General features: G+C 56.7%; 1 long non-coding RNA gene across 1 annotated transcript in view; it reads right to left on the bottom strand.

The window, feature by feature from the left end:
- LOC146401856 (uncharacterized) overlaps positions 1-13470 on the bottom strand; it is a 31205-nt gene extending 17735 nt beyond the window's left edge. The window contains exon 1 of the long non-coding RNA XR_014809332.1: positions 13160-13470. This is a non-coding gene — a long non-coding RNA (uncharacterized LOC146401856). The remainder of the gene's footprint in view (positions 1-13159) is intronic.
- Positions 13471-14978: the final 1508 nt, after the last annotated feature.

A 14978-nucleotide genomic window follows, 5' to 3' on the forward strand; every position in this document is an offset into this window, starting at 1 on the left:
CTTAGCTTGATCATATCTGCAAAGACCCTATGTCTAAATAAGGCTATATTTACAGGCGCCTGGTGCCTACGACTGTTTGGCCTAGTGTACTGCTTACTTCCACAGCCCCGAAAAGCTTTCCTGTTAGCCTTTCCCCCAGTTCTTCCTCCTTGACATCCTGCCAGCCCCGTCTACACCATCCTGACCGCTGGGCCTTTTCCCTTCAGTGCCAACTCTGGGGCCAGACTGGCTTCCCTGCTCCCATGGGGGGGACCTGCGAATGCTGCTTCACCACCCCAGGCCTCAGTCACCTGGCCTGCAAAGTAGGGATAATAGGACCTGCTTTATAGGATTGCTGTGATGAGTCAGTGAATTCCTCTTTGTAAAAAGAAGAGCGAAGCCTGGCACAGACAGGCTGGAGAAGGGTGAAGTGTCATTTCGGGCCTTCGTCATTTCCGGCATGGATCACTGTAGCGGCTACCTACCCAGTTGCTTCCCAGTTCCAACTGGTCCTTGAAACACGAATCTTACACCCATCGCTCCGCTCCGTGTCATCTAAAGGGGTCCACGGCCTTCAGTAAAGGTCCAAAAATCTGCAGCGGAGAGCACAGGACCTCTGGCAAGGTGGCTCTGACCTGCTTGTGCAGCCGTATCTCACCCCTCAAAGTCCTATGCATGTAGGTTCACGTGCAACACACATGCACATACAAGTGCAAACACACACACACACACACACACACACACTCTCTCATAGCTCTCTCAAGCCTGCTGTGACCTCTGTCTTGGGAAGCACCCGCCTCTCTCCTGCCTCTGGCCCTTTACGTCTGCTCTTCTGCCCAGGTGTCTGCCTCTTCTCCCTCCAGGCAGATTAAGCTGGATCCACCATCTCCAGGACACGGACCCCCGACCCACAGCCTTCCAGCCTGCATCCGGGCTCTGTCTTCCGGGGCCCTGCCCTGTCTCTGTCCCTCACAGCCCTGAGTTACTCCAGGACCAGGACTGTCCTAGACTTTCTCTGCACCTTCAGAACATTCCCTGGGGCCCAGCAGGTGTGGATGTGAACGAAGCACACATGAAGAAATGACACCATATTCTCCAGACCCTGCTCTGATGGGCCTTCCTCTACTTCCCATCCAACTTGATACCCACCTGTCTTCACCAGGTCCCTGGGACTCTGTATCTCCCGCCAGCCCCAGGCCTCTTCCTCCCCAACTTCCTGCCGTCCCGCATTCTGGGCCTCCCCAGACAGCCTGCTTGAGACCCAATGCCTCCAATTTCAGCTAAACCTGCTTCCTCTCTTCCCTGGCTTGGGCCACTCCTGGTTACCCCTCTCTCCAGGCTTCTTTTTGCTCCTGTAATTGGCTGGTTTGCGTGTACCTGCACGCGTTCATGGGAAACCCTTTCCTAGCACTGTCGTGTGGGTTGGGTGCCAGCAGAAGACCCAGGAGACCCAGGGTGGGGGTGGGGGGCCAGGAGGCAACAGAGAAAGTAAACACTCACCCCCCCAGGGGCTGGGGTGGGGCTTGCTCTCAACACCCCGCCCACCCCAGGGCAACACCCAAGGGCACTGCTCAGTGCTTGCCAGGGCGCACGAGCCCCTCAGGGCGCTTTGCAGCCAGAGAAGGAAGCCTTCCTCTGGGGCGTTGCCCTTGGGAAAGAGCCTCGTGGGGCTGCTCCAGGGCCCGACTGCCAGCAAGAGAAGAGAGGCCTCGAGGTGCCTGGGCTTCAGAAATTGGAGGAGTGAGGCAGGGGGTGAGAGTCCCCTCCTGGCTGGGAGGCAGCTGGGGGTGACAGAATTACCAGGAAGGACTTTCATGGCGCCTCCCCTGACCCCTTTCTTCCCGAGGGCTGGGGGAGGCAGGAGCAGGGCTGCCTGTCTCTTCTCAGAGGGCCCATCGTGGCAGGAAGACCCCGTCTCAAACTCCTCACCTAACTTCCAAGGCCAGCTGGTCACCCCTCAAGAATCCCAAGCTCGGCATCTTCTTGCCCCTCCCAGTGCCAGAGCCTCAGGGCTTCTCTCTTGGATACAACCCCGCCCACCCGGCTCCCAGGGACCCAAGCTGGGATCTCGCCCTACCATGCACATTGAGTCAGTCATCCAGGGTGCTGGTCACCAAGGGTGGACGTTTGACGCCGGGAACCCTGCCCCTGGCTGCTGCCCAGGCCCCTGGCCATGGCAGCCTCTAGCCCTGCACTGCCGAGTCCACTCTTCCCTCGCCCCTGTGTCCCTCTTTCCCAAATCACAGCATGACCATCAAGGCCGGAGGCAGTGGCGCGTGTGGGATAAATCTTTCAGGACGACACACGACACCGTCATACTGTCCACGTCTCCAGGTTTTCTGGCCATCCTGCTGCTCCACCTAGTAGCCCTGGTGGATTCACTCATGCACATCCTACCTTATCTCTGTCCTATTCAAATCCTCTGTAGGTTTCTATTGATCTCCGAAAAACCATCCAGAGGTGTAACTTTTGAGGCCTCCTGGGGCAAGATGGCCTTTTGGGGGGAGGAGAGCTGGGAGCCTTTCCCACCCAGACCTGCCCTAGACCCCTCCTTGTGGGATTTACTTTCTTCTTTTGACTCTTAAGCAACGCCTCTGCCTTAGGGTTCTCCAAATTCCCAGGCTGCTGGGAGTGACCCTGCATCTCCTGAAGCGCCCTTAGTTTCCCTGAGGAGGCGTATCTCTAAGCCTTCCTTCCACCCAGCTCGCTGGAAGGTACAGACAGGTAGGGACTGCATCCTTTTGTCCTAACCAGCCGGAAGGCCAGGACTGGAGCACCTGGGCCTGGTCTGCTGGCCCCAAGGGCTGCCGCAGGTGCCACAGGGAGGCCCGTCCAAGACCTGCGCCCAGGGGAGAGGCCGTGAGTCTCTCAGTCCAGTCTCCCCTCCACTGCGTATTCGAGGCCCATTCCCCACTTTGATGGACTGGTGACCATTCTCCAGCCGCCCACGCTCCTCTCTGCATTATTCATGGGCTCCTTTCACTTTGCTACGGGCACAGGCGCAGGCTGATCTCATGCTCTATTCAGAAGGTGAGAGAGTAAAGGTGCTGGTGAAATGGTGCCCCCTCCCTGCCCCTCCCGCCATCCCTTTTCTTCTCTGTCTTTTTCTTAAGACGAGAGGGTCAAGAAGAGGGTCTGTGAGGGCCACACACACCTCCAGGGGGCACTGGGGCCCTTGAGCCATTTGCTGCTTCTCATCCAGACCCACTGCCCACTCCATGGGCCTGGCTCCATGGAGGGTTTCGGGAGAGCTGCGGGGTGAGCTTGGGAAAATCCTTTCTGCATAGTGGATTCGAATTTCTCCCATCCAGCTCACAGCCCTGGGCTCTGACTTTCCAGTGGAGAAGGTCCTCTGGGGCCCACTGGATCTAAGGAGGCAGAAGGGCAGGTGTTGTTGGTCCAGTTTCTGCTCCGTGGCTTTGCTCTCCTCCGCGCCCACCCCCAGCCCCGCTCCCACCACTGGCCATGTTAGCCCCACTCCCAGGGGCATTTCTCCTGTCCAGTCTTTCCTGCTCCATTCCAGGGCCCATCCCCAGCCCCGCTAAGCTCTGGGGACGCCAGGCAGGTGTGGTGGCCCTTGTCCTGAAATAGGATCTGTGCCACCTCCTCCAAGATTCCACAGCTGCCTGCCTCGGTGACCCCACAGGGCTTCCCTGGAGGACAAGGACAGACAACAGGGTTCAGAAGGGTCCAGCTGTGGCAGGTGAGTGCAAAGGGTTAAGGTCATCTGAGCATTGTTTTACTCGTTTTTCTTTTCGTTTTTTTTAAATTGGCATCTACTTGACTTACACTGTGTTAGTTTCAAGTGCACAACAAAGTGAGTCAATTACACACGTACATATATCCATTTCTTTTCGGATACTTTTCCCATAGAGGTTATCACACAGCAGTGAGTAGATTTCCCTGTGCTGTACAGTTGGTCCCTGTTACCTATTGATTTTATAGATAATAGCATCACATTTTTGTTAAAGGCCACATTCACGGCATATGGGGTCTAATGGGAGCTACAGCTGCCAACCTACACCACAACCACAGCAGAGCAGGATCCAAGCCTTGTCTGTGACCTGCACAACAGCTCACAGCAGCGTTGGATCCTTCACCCACACTGAGGCCAGGGACCTCATGGTTTCCAGTCGAATTCGTTCCCGCTGCACCACGAAGGAAACTCCACCACACTGACTCTTTAAACAACTTTTTGCATCAGGAGATATTTATCCCTCTTCACAGATGAAGAAACAGGCTCAGAGAAGTTAATGCGTTCAAAGTCACCCAGTCCGCAAGTGGCAAAGCCCACGTCTCTGACTCTAAAGCACTGCTTTGAGCCAACTCCTGGCAACAGGGGGGGGGATCTTTTTGTCAGCATTCCCCATGCCCTCCCAAATCCTCCCTTGCCACCTTTCCAAGGGCCAGTTCAGCAGAGCCTGGGGCTGCCACGCCCAGCTGGCTGGGGATGCAGCCGTGCCTGCAGTCCTGCCTGCCCCAGAAGGACCCAACTGCTAATCAGAAGCACTGGTATCCAGGCAACCAGCCTCCCTGGCTTCAGATAAGCAGAAACAGCTGGGAGCTGCCCAGGCTGGGACGCTCTTGGTGGGGAGGGAGAATGGGGAGCCAGCCAGGCGGCGTTATTTAGAGCCTGTTCTTCTCCCCTTCCTTCCCGGACCTCAGCTTGGCTTGAGCGAGGGCCTTGCCCCCAGCCTGCCCTTGCCACCGCTGCAGGGGAGGGGTCTCCTGGGGCCCTGCCAGGACTGCTGACCCTCCCTCTTCTGTCAGGAGGGAAGCGAAGGAGTGCTGGTCACAGGCTGCCAAGGTGCGGGGGTTCTGGGGTGACCTAAGAAGCGACAGTAGTGGAGATTCACCTTTTGGGGCCTCGTTGAGAGGATTTCCTCTTCCCCCACATCAGACCAGCAGCGCGTGAGTGCCAGCTGGGCTGAATGTTCCCAACCCCACAGTGGCAGCAGTAATTGGGAATGGGGGCAGGGGGCAGGCGGTGTAGGGGAGCAGACTGTCAGACCGGCTGGGCTTGGCTCCATGCGCACTCTGCTGATCACCAGCCTGGCCCCACGCCCCCCTCTGAGCCTCAGTGTTCTCATCTGTGAAATGGAGATGGTAAGACACATCCCACACGCTGGAGGTGGGAAATAAGTGAAAGTCCCTGCAGCGCCCCACATGGTATCTGGAGCATCAGTCCTTTCTTCCTTCTTCATGTTCTGGCCTGCCCGGCCCGGCCTGGACATCTCTCCTGCACAGGTTCTGTCTTCCCCCAGCTATTTCTGTCTCCTTCTCTAAAGGTCAAGGCCTTTTCCGGGTTAGGGCAGCTGCTGCCTCTTCGCCACCTCTAAGAGTGCCAGGCCCATGCCCAGGGATAGTGGTCGCCCTAGAGAGTTCTTGCCTTTACCTAGGACTAGCCTGGGCGTGCCCACCCCACTTTCCACAGGGTTTTCCAAGGCCACCACTCTGCCTGGAGCATAGCCACTGATCGACTGACTCACTGATCGCAGCCAGTGACCAGAATGCTGCTGCTGCTCCCTCAGCCCCGGGACTGCCGAGGCTCACTGCTGACCCCCAGGGCCTCTGCTGAGTGCCAGCTCCAGGTGATGCCAGGCCGTCCAGATGACGCCAGGCCCTCCATGAGGGCCAATGGGCTTTCCCTCTAAGGGGCTTAAAAGAAGGACAGGAAGGGACGGCACATGCCCACCCCCGTCAGGAAGTCATCACACTCCCCGCCTCTCCCACTCCTCAGCGCCTCCAGCCGCTGCCCCCTCTCTGCTGCTGGCCCTGAGGTCTGGTGTCTGTGACGGGGGGCCGGCAGGAGGCGGTCCTCTGGATCCCCCCCCCCCAACCCCTGGCCCAGGGAGCCAACAGGTGTCCCTCCAGCCGCCATCACCCCTGTGCTGGGGGACAAGGGAGAGGAGCCAGTGCGTGAGTGACAGACACACCCATGTAACCAGAGCTTCAGCAGCCAGGGGGTGACTAAGGGGGGCTGTGGGGAGGGATGTGGCTTTGTCCAAGGGCTGCTAAAAGGCCTCCAGGAGACGCAGGCCTGTCAGCCTCGCAAGCAGCTCCATGGGACGTGACTGACCACCCCCTCCAACCGCTGGCAGCTTCCCCGTGTCCACAGTGCTTCACAGCGGCCATTTCATGCAGTCCTGAAAACAGTTGCCTCGGAGAGGGACCGCTGTCATTCTCCTTTTACGGAGGATGTGACTGAGGTCCCAGCTCACACCAGCTCTGTCTCCAGTCCTCTGCGCCTGCTCTGCCTTCTCACGTAGGGGTTCCTTCAAGGGATCGCGGTGTGTCCTGACTCAGGCTCGGGGGTCCGAGGGCTGACCCTCCTCCCACCCCACCCTGCATCTAACCTCACCCGAGGTCCTGGGAGGAAAGGGGAGAGGATGTGGCTGCCCAAGGCCTGGGTTGGGGCAGGGGACATTGACAAGCACAAAGGAAGGCTTTTCCGGGGGGGGTGGAGAAGGAAGAGGGGCTACCTAGTGGCCCCAAAGCCAAGAAACGCAGAAAGGAGAAAGGCAGCCTCCGGACCCAGGGGAGGGGCAGTGGTGGAGCAGCTACCGCGCTTCCTCCAGCCTGGCCCCCCCCAATCTCTCCTCTTCTTTCTGCGCCCCCATCCCCTCCCCCCATCTATCCCACTCCTGCTGCAGAGTTTCCTGGAGAGGAACAGGCACACAAAAGCAAGATAAACAGAGCTGAAGGGGGCTTGGGAGGAGCAGTCCAGAGCTAAAAATAACAAGGTCAGCTGGCTGGAAAAGCTAGGAGGCCTCCAGCCCCCCACCCCACCCCTGCTGGGCGGCCCCCAGCCAGGCCCCCTCCTCCTCCTTCCCCCAGCTCTCAACTGGGCCTCCCATATGAGACCTTGGAACACCCACTGGCCCCAGGTTTGGGGCCAAAAGCAAGGGAGATGGAGAGCCCACCTCAGCCAGGTCCTCCACCTCCATGGCAGCTCTAGTGGGGCCGCAGCACAGCAACTGACCCTCCCTCCTGCCTTCTCTCATCATCAGCACCACCATGTCATCTTCGTCATCCCCGCCATCCCCATCTCCTCATCATTATTTTGACAAAAGAGGAGTTTGCAGCCCCATCAGCAAAGGAGGACACCTGTAGGTGAAGGATCTCATCTCAAGCATCACACCCCGGCCCCCGGATGCCAACTCTCTCCCTTCCAGCAGCTCACAGGGATCCATCACAGTGGCGGAGATCAGCCCTGGAGCAAAGCCATCATGCACGCCAGAGTTCAGAGCTTTCTGGAAGTGTTAGCCCACTCTCCGCCACAGCTGGGACCAGGTAGCCTGCATCCTGGCCTGTGCGGGCCCCCGGCCCCGAGGACTTCTCGGGGTAGAGTTCTGTCCACCTGGGGGCAGGTGTGGCTCTGCTGGGGAGCATGGCTGGGAAGAGGCCCAGGCTGCCCCTACAGCTGAGGCAGGAGAGCCCCCACCTCACATCCCTGATACTCTCGGAGTGTCCGTGCGGGGGTCTGGCCTGAGAGTGGAGCAGTTTCAGGCAGCCACGCCTGGCTCCAATAGTGCCACAGACACACGGACGCCCTTTCCTGAAAAGCTGGGAGGCCTTGGACAGGCCTGCACAGCGTCAGCCCAGCCGCACAGCTCCGCCCACACTGGGGTTTACTCTTCTGGCCACAGGATGAAACAGAGCTTGTTAAACCAGGAGCAAGCAGAGCAGGCTTAACTGTGACTTGGTTGCTTGGTCTTCAGCCAGCCGGCAGAGGGGTCTCTGTGGCGGCCGCAGGAGGCAGATGCCGTCCTCTTGAGCCGCAGGGCCGCTAGGGAAAAGGGGTGCTCACAGCCGCAGGAAGCCAGCCTCTTTGTTGACTGGCTTCCCCTGGGGAGGGGGGATGCCTCAGCCCCCTGCCAGCCTCTGCTTGAATACACCCAGTGATGGGAGGTCCAGCCCTAGTTACTAGCAAGCTCTTCCTTGTTGCCTTGAGCTAGAATCTCCATCCCTGGGCCCCTCATCATCTGGTTCTGCCCTCTGGAGCCATGAAGCTGCTCCCCTTAAGCAGGAAGGCCTTTCAGAGGTAGGGCGCTGTCTCTCCAACGACTGGATCCAGGCAGGCTTTCAAATGCCAGAACTGGGGAGGGGATTAGATGATTCCAAACCACGCCGCCCTGTGGATCAGAGCGCTTCCCAGCTCTGCCCGCGACCCCGTGCAGCATGTCATGCAGCAGGACTGGATCCTTTTACTGCCCAACCCCGGCCAGACTCTGGAGGAAAGGTTCTCATGTGTCCAGTAGATGCCAGGTCTTTCTCTGACGTGCTTTACAGATGGACTGGATTTCTCAGGCCAGAGGATGGGCATCCTGGAGACTCCAGGCATTACCTCTCCGCCCTCACCCTGAACGGGTTCTCTCTGACCCCACCCCAGCCAGGTCTCATTTCTGCCCTCTTTTCTCCATCCTTAAGGCCAGCACGCTTGCCTTTACCGCCCACCTCCTCACCACGCTCTCCACTTGTGGATCCTGCTTTCCACCCCACCTCCAATTCATTCTCCACCCAGAATCCAGAGCCTGGGTCAGAGCCTGCCATTCACCTGGGTAAGCCTGACAGTGGTTGTCAGTGGGCCTCGATTAAAAAAAGAAAGGAACTCCCCACCTTGAGCCTTTCAACACCAGGTTATGCCCCACCTCCCTGAGCAGTGGCCTTCTGGAGCATGCTAAATAAGTCTTTCCTGCCTCAGGGCCTTTGCACTTGCTGGTCCCTCTCCCTGGAACATCCTCGCATTAGCTCTTCACAGACCCGGCTCCTCCTCAACCTTTAGGACTTAGCTCTCTGTGTTACTTTCTTGGAGACACCGCCCCTGATCACCCTACGTTAATTAGATTCTCTGCTATAAGGCTTTTTTCATTTCACCTGCATCAATGTATTTATTCACTCACTTGTTTTTTCTTTTTAGGGCCACACCTGCGGCATATGGAAGTTTCCAGGCTAGGGATCGAATAGGAGCCGAATCTGTGACCTACACCAGAGTTCACAGCAACGCTGGAACCTTAACCCACTGAGCGAAGCCAAAAATCAAACCTGCATCCTCAAGGATACTAGTCAGGTTTGTTACCGCTGAGCCCTGACGGGAACTCCCCACTCACTTATTCATTTATGTTATTGTCTGCCTACCACACGGAAAACAGGAAGTCTGTCTTGCCCCCTGCTGGACCTGCTGCGTCCCACATTGAGCTGGCACCTGCAGGCACACAGCGAATATCTGTTGGATGATAAATAACGCCCTTACCCTTGCCCAGTGTCCAAGGGCGTTTGGAATCCAGCCCTCCTTGGAAACAGAGATGGCCATGGAAACCACCCAAGGGCCTCCTGAACCCCATCAGAGGAAGGATGCATCAAAGAAAAAACAGTCAGTTCTCCTGGGTTTATCTGTTCACTCATTCACTTAAAAATTCCTTCAGCAAAAACTGAGCGCCTTCCGATAGCCTGAAACCATTCTAGGGACTGAAACTTCCGTGGTGAACCATACTGACAAAAGTCCCTGCCTCCAGGACTGTTCCTGTTCACACAATAAACCTTCGATCATAACCAAGTAAACACCGAAACAATTACAGATGGAGGTAAGGGTAGAACGGAAACTGAAACTGGGTCCTGAGAAGAGTGTTTGAGGGAGGTAGTGTGTTAGGGAAAGTGGTCAGAGGAGATCTGAGGTCAATAAACACAAGGCAGGCCTGGATATGCATGAACTCTCCTTTAGCCCCTCCAATTAAAAATTTTTTTTTTGTCCTCTTAGGGCGGTATCCACGGCATATGGAAGTTCCCAGGCTGGCTAGGGGTCGAATCCGAGCTACAGGTGCTGGCCTAAGCCACAGCCACAGCAACATGGGATCCCAGCTGCAGCTCATGGCAACCCCGGATCCTTAACCCACTGAGCAAGGCCAGGGATCAAATTTGCATCCTCATAGATATTAGTTGTGTTCATTACTGATGAGCTACCATGGGAATTCCAACCCACTCCAAATTTATCACCAAATATCAAGAAGCTATGAGTAGGAAGACAAGAGGAGGTGGGAGGGAGCCAATGAAGTGTACCCCTGGCCAGCTGGGCCCCCATAAAAATGACACAGGTACTGTGTCCCTGGGAAGCTCTGTGTCCACTGAGCCCCTTAGAACCTCCAGACAGTCTCAGCCTTGTGGGGCTTGTGTGTAAAGGAAAGTGCCAGAGATGCCTTCTATGGAGCATGTGGCCAGTGTGGCCAGGTCCTCTGCATTCAATATCTACTCACCTCATCTGCTTACTTAAAACAAGGAGGGCCTGCAAATCAACACCCTCCCCAGTAGCCATGGCTCAGCAAACAAGGGCTCGTAAAAGAAGCTCTGTAGGGAGTACAAACCAACAGAACTGCAATAAACCTGCAATACCTGATTTGGACACTAAGATGGTCAAAACAAAACAAAACAAGGGCGCATCTAGGTTACAAACGCACGTCTGTGTGTGAGGGACCAGTACCACTTTGTCTGGGCACCTGCTCTCTTGGGCCATGGGCATCTGAGGACAGTGTATGTTTGGGTGGAACACCCCCGCCCCCACTTCTTGTTTCCAGTACTATTTTTTTTTTTTTGTCTTTTTGCCTTTTCTAGGGCCACACCTTAGGCATATGGAGGTTCCCAGGCTGGGGGGTCTAATCGGAGCTGAAGCTGCCAGCCTACACCACAGCCACAGCAATGCCAGATCCAAGCCGTGTCTACGACCTACACCACAGCTCACGGCAATGCCGGATCCTCAACCCACTGAGCGAGGCCAGGGATCGAACCTGCAACCTCATGGTTTCTAGTTGGATTCCTTAACCACTGCGCCACAACAGGAACTCCCAGTACTTTCTTATCGCTTCCCTTTTCATCAAATGTAAGCAAGCCCACTGTGCCCTAGTCCTTGGTGGGCTCTGGGAGGTGGGGGAGAATCTAGACAAGAATGGCACAAAGGGAGTTCCTCGATGGCTCAGTGTCACTGCTGTGGCATGGGTTCAATCCTTGGCCCCGGGAACTTACGAATGCTGTGGGTGTGGCCAAACAAAAAAAGGCATGAAAGACAGAAGAGAACCTCTTTGGGAGGTTCCTGTCCCTATTTTCCGTCCTGGGAGCACAGCCCTACCCACCTGCTGTCCTAGACTCCTGCCCTTCATCATCCTTTCCACCCAAGCCCCAGAGAGTCGCTTCGACTTCTTAAAGAGCTCTGAGCTCCTCCCCACCTCCTGCTGGTGCCCTAGGTCAGGCCATTGTTCCTCTGCCAGATTGCTGCATGGCACCCCCCCTTAACCTCTCATCCATCTAACCCTCACCATCCCCCTCACCTCCGCCCGCTCCTCCACCCTCCTCGAGGCCCTCCGCAGGCGCAGCCGTCTTTCACTAGCACATCTGGCCTCACCGTTCCTCACCGAAGGGCCTCCCAGAGCCTGGCGTGTCCCCATCCCCGTCCCCTGTCCCCCGCTGGACTAGTGCCACGGCAGCCCCTCCCTCCACGCTGGACGGGCTGAAGCTCGATCTTCCAGAGGTTCGCGCGGCACCTCGCTGGACCCGCAGTCTCCCCCAGGGAGCGCAGCACGGTGCCTAGAACATGGTGGCACTGGCTGGTGACGCGCTGGGCCATGGCGACCGGTCAGATCTTTCCCCCTCAGCGAGCTGGGTAACCATGTGGAGGCAGACGCGGCCCCGCGGAAGGAGCCAGCCCGCCAGGCCCAGGCGGCAGCGGATGTCGCCATGGAAACCGCGCAGCGCCTCGCGGGGCCTGGCCTTTTCGCGGGGCCTTTTTGGCAGGCTTCCTCAGCCACCCTGAAACCCATTCACCCCGGCGAGCCAGGGCCTCGCCCCTGCCCCCGCCCGGCCGTCGGTCCGCGCCGCGGCCCGCTCTTCCTCCCCCACCCCTTCCTCCCCCTCCTCTTCCTCCCAGTCACCCTCCCTTCGGCAGCCTTTGCCAAAGCGCTGGGGGCGGGGAGGGGAGAGAGCTGGGCCAACGAAGGACTCCGATTTTCAATTCTAAGCAGATTTCCCCTCCACAGGCAGCGAGCCCTTTCATGCATTTTCCCCCCTATTATCATAAACGCAGGAACTTGCATTAGGATGAATGAGCAGAAATTCCTGTCTTTGTCAGAGGCTTGGCGGAACGCCAGGCATAGAATGACCTAAAACATTCAGAACTAAATGGAGCTGGAGACGGGGTGGAGATCCCTCGCCAGCGAGAAAAGAAATAGTGGGGGGTGGGGGGTGGCCCTTGTCTCTAATATAATAATAGTGTTCGCTCTGTGCCCAGACACTGGGCTAGGCCCTGTGCACAGATTCTTGTTGAATCTCCCCCAAGTTCCGAGGCCCTATTTCCCCCCCACCCCTTGTTTTTCTAGATGATGAAACAGAACAGGGGCCCCAGATCACACAGTAAGTGACTGATGGAATGGGATTTAAACACTTCAAACTCTGGAGCCTGAACCACAACTTCAAGGTCACCTGCCTGAGGGCTGATTCGTGGCTCTGCGGCCAGTTTGTGTCACCCGGACCCTCCAACCCCCCACCTCCTCTCCACCCCTCCTCTCAGCCCTCAGCCTCCCTCTGACAGCTCTTCCTCATTTCCATTTGTCAGTGTAATTTTGCAAATCAGAGTGATTCATCTGCTGGCTGCCCCCAAATCAGATAGAGATGGGAGACCCTTGGGCAGAGGGAAGCGGGGGTGGGTGGGGACAGGAGGGCTCTTCCAGACCCAGTCAAGGCAAGTTTGTGCGGCCTGCAGGGCAGAGCCCTTGCTCTGCCGACATTCATGTCACATTTTTGTCTCTAACATACAAACTCTGACCCTGAGCAAGTGCTCAGTGCATGCTGATTGCGCGTGCGCTGAATGTCCTCTGTTGTCTGGCCCATATACAAGTCCACCCTTTCCCACCCACTCTGTGCCCCGGAGCCTGACCGCTAAGGACCATCAGGGAGCTCTCTTGCTCTCTGGCTTCTGCTTGGATTTAGCCAATGGACCCTGCAGCCAGAGGTTAGAAGCGGGTGGGGGTCTTTATTCCCCCTCAGTTCTCTGCTGGACCATGGGTTGGCAGTGGCTTTCCTTTACCAAAGGCCTCAGCTCCTATCCCATTGCCCCCTCCTACAGCTCACCTCCGATACACTCTCTTGGCGCCCCCACCACCACCCTGTCTTGAGCCCTGGGATGCTTTTCAGTTCTTACCTTGTCCACCACTTAGAAATTGTGCTCTTGTGGAGCTGCCCCCATCATGCTGTTCCACCCTGCAGTTGTCTGTTTCCTGCCATGACAGGGTCAAACATGAGCTCCTTCTCTCTATCATACCTTCTTGTAGGTGGCAGGAATACATCAGGGAACAAAGCAACCAAAAACCCCTTCCCTCATAGAGCTGGCATGGAGCAAGACAGACAAGAAGCAAACAAACAGAAAAGATACCATGTGGGGATGTGATAAGCGCTACAAATGAATGAACAAACAGATGACAAATCCATGAACGCTATCATTTAGACGTCACTAGACCTTAGACATGATCTAGTTTAAAACCTCTCACTTTACAAACGAAAGAAAGGAGGTCCAGAGAGGGGGCTCAAGGTCACACAATAAATTTTTGGTAAAAGCCGGGCTGGATTCCAGCAGGTCCTTGACGCTGCCATGGCCATGGCCAGAGGAGTGCAGCTCAGCCCCTGGAAATGGGGGGATGCAAAAGCCCTTGAAGTTCCTTCTTGTTCTTTCTCTTCTTTAGGCACAATCTTCAGAAGAAGTAGTGGGGCCAGGCAGCGGGGCAGAAAGGAGAGTGTCCGCAGCAGGAGCAGTGGGCATGCCCCTCTTCCACCTTGGGAGCACCTTGCTGCCCACCCCAGCAGAGGGCGCTGTGGATCCTGGAGCCCCCAGCAGGCGAGCGCAAGGGGGAGGGGGTGGAAATGCAGTTCCACCAGGGCAGTAGCCTACTGGGGGGAGCTGGGGGAAGGGCTTGGGCTGTGGGCAGGGCTGTTGGGGAAAGGCATTGTTCCTTTGTTGCTGACTAAGCCCCAGCCCACGTGCAGGGCTTGGCTGGGAACCTGCCACTGCCCTGGTTGACTGGGTCATCCGTTTCCCAAGCCCCACCATTCTTCCCGTTCCACCAGCTCACCACCTTGGCATGCCCCCAACAACGCACTGGGCGGAGGGAAAGAGCAGGAATCATGTATGAAGTCTGCCGTCTGCTGTGTGCAATTCACGTGTTATCTCAAAATGGGATCATCTTTGCAACCGTCTCCGAGGCAATGCTTTTCCCCATTTCACAGTCGGAGACACAAGCACATCGGACGGAATTGTGTGACTTGACGAGGGCCAGAGAGCTGCAAGATTCAAACCCAGACCTGACTAACTGGAAAGCCTGGTTCTTGCCCCACAGGCCTCTCAGACTCCTGCCCCAGGGGCTTCCTGGTATCTGCCAGCACCCGCCCCCACACACATTGGTCCAGAACGTGGGCTGCAGGCTTTACCTCTCTCCCTTTTCCACTGCCTCCTTGGCATTGGCTGCCCCTTGGCCCACAGAGGCTCGGGTCCATGCCCAGCAGCTTCTCTGCCATGTGGCCCTGCACCAGGCTCTTGGCCCGGAGGCCAGGCTGGGGTTGCCATGGCAATGCCCTACCCCTGGACTGCCTCGTGAGCCCCACAAGCCACTGGAATGTCTCAGAAATCCCACCCTTCAGGCCAGCATCCAAACCACATCTCCCAGACAGCCACTCTCATTACGAGCAGCAGGAAAATCTTTTCAGATTGTGTCCTAATTTTCAGTTTGGAAAACAGATGGCCACCCTTGCAAGGCCCCCATTCGGCCTTTATTTCCCTTTTCTCTTCCATTCTGTCCTCTCTTTGTCTCGCTGCCCAGTAGCATGTGATGGTTTTACAGACACAGACAGAGCCGGAGCTCAAATTTTAGTTCTTCTCCTTCCCAGACATTTGACCTTGGACTTGTCCTTGGGTTTGATTTCCTTGTTCTTCATAGGGATGATAATAATCATATCTGCATCCTTGACTT

This window comes from Sus scrofa, chromosome 7 (genome assembly GCF_054392235.1).
Source record: "Sus scrofa isolate SSC_HxYL_T2T_F1_AM1 chromosome 7, Sscrofa_HxYL_maternal_Yorkshire_Landrace_v2.0, whole genome shotgun sequence".
Taxonomy (NCBI): Eukaryota; Metazoa; Chordata; class Mammalia; order Artiodactyla; family Suidae; genus Sus; species Sus scrofa.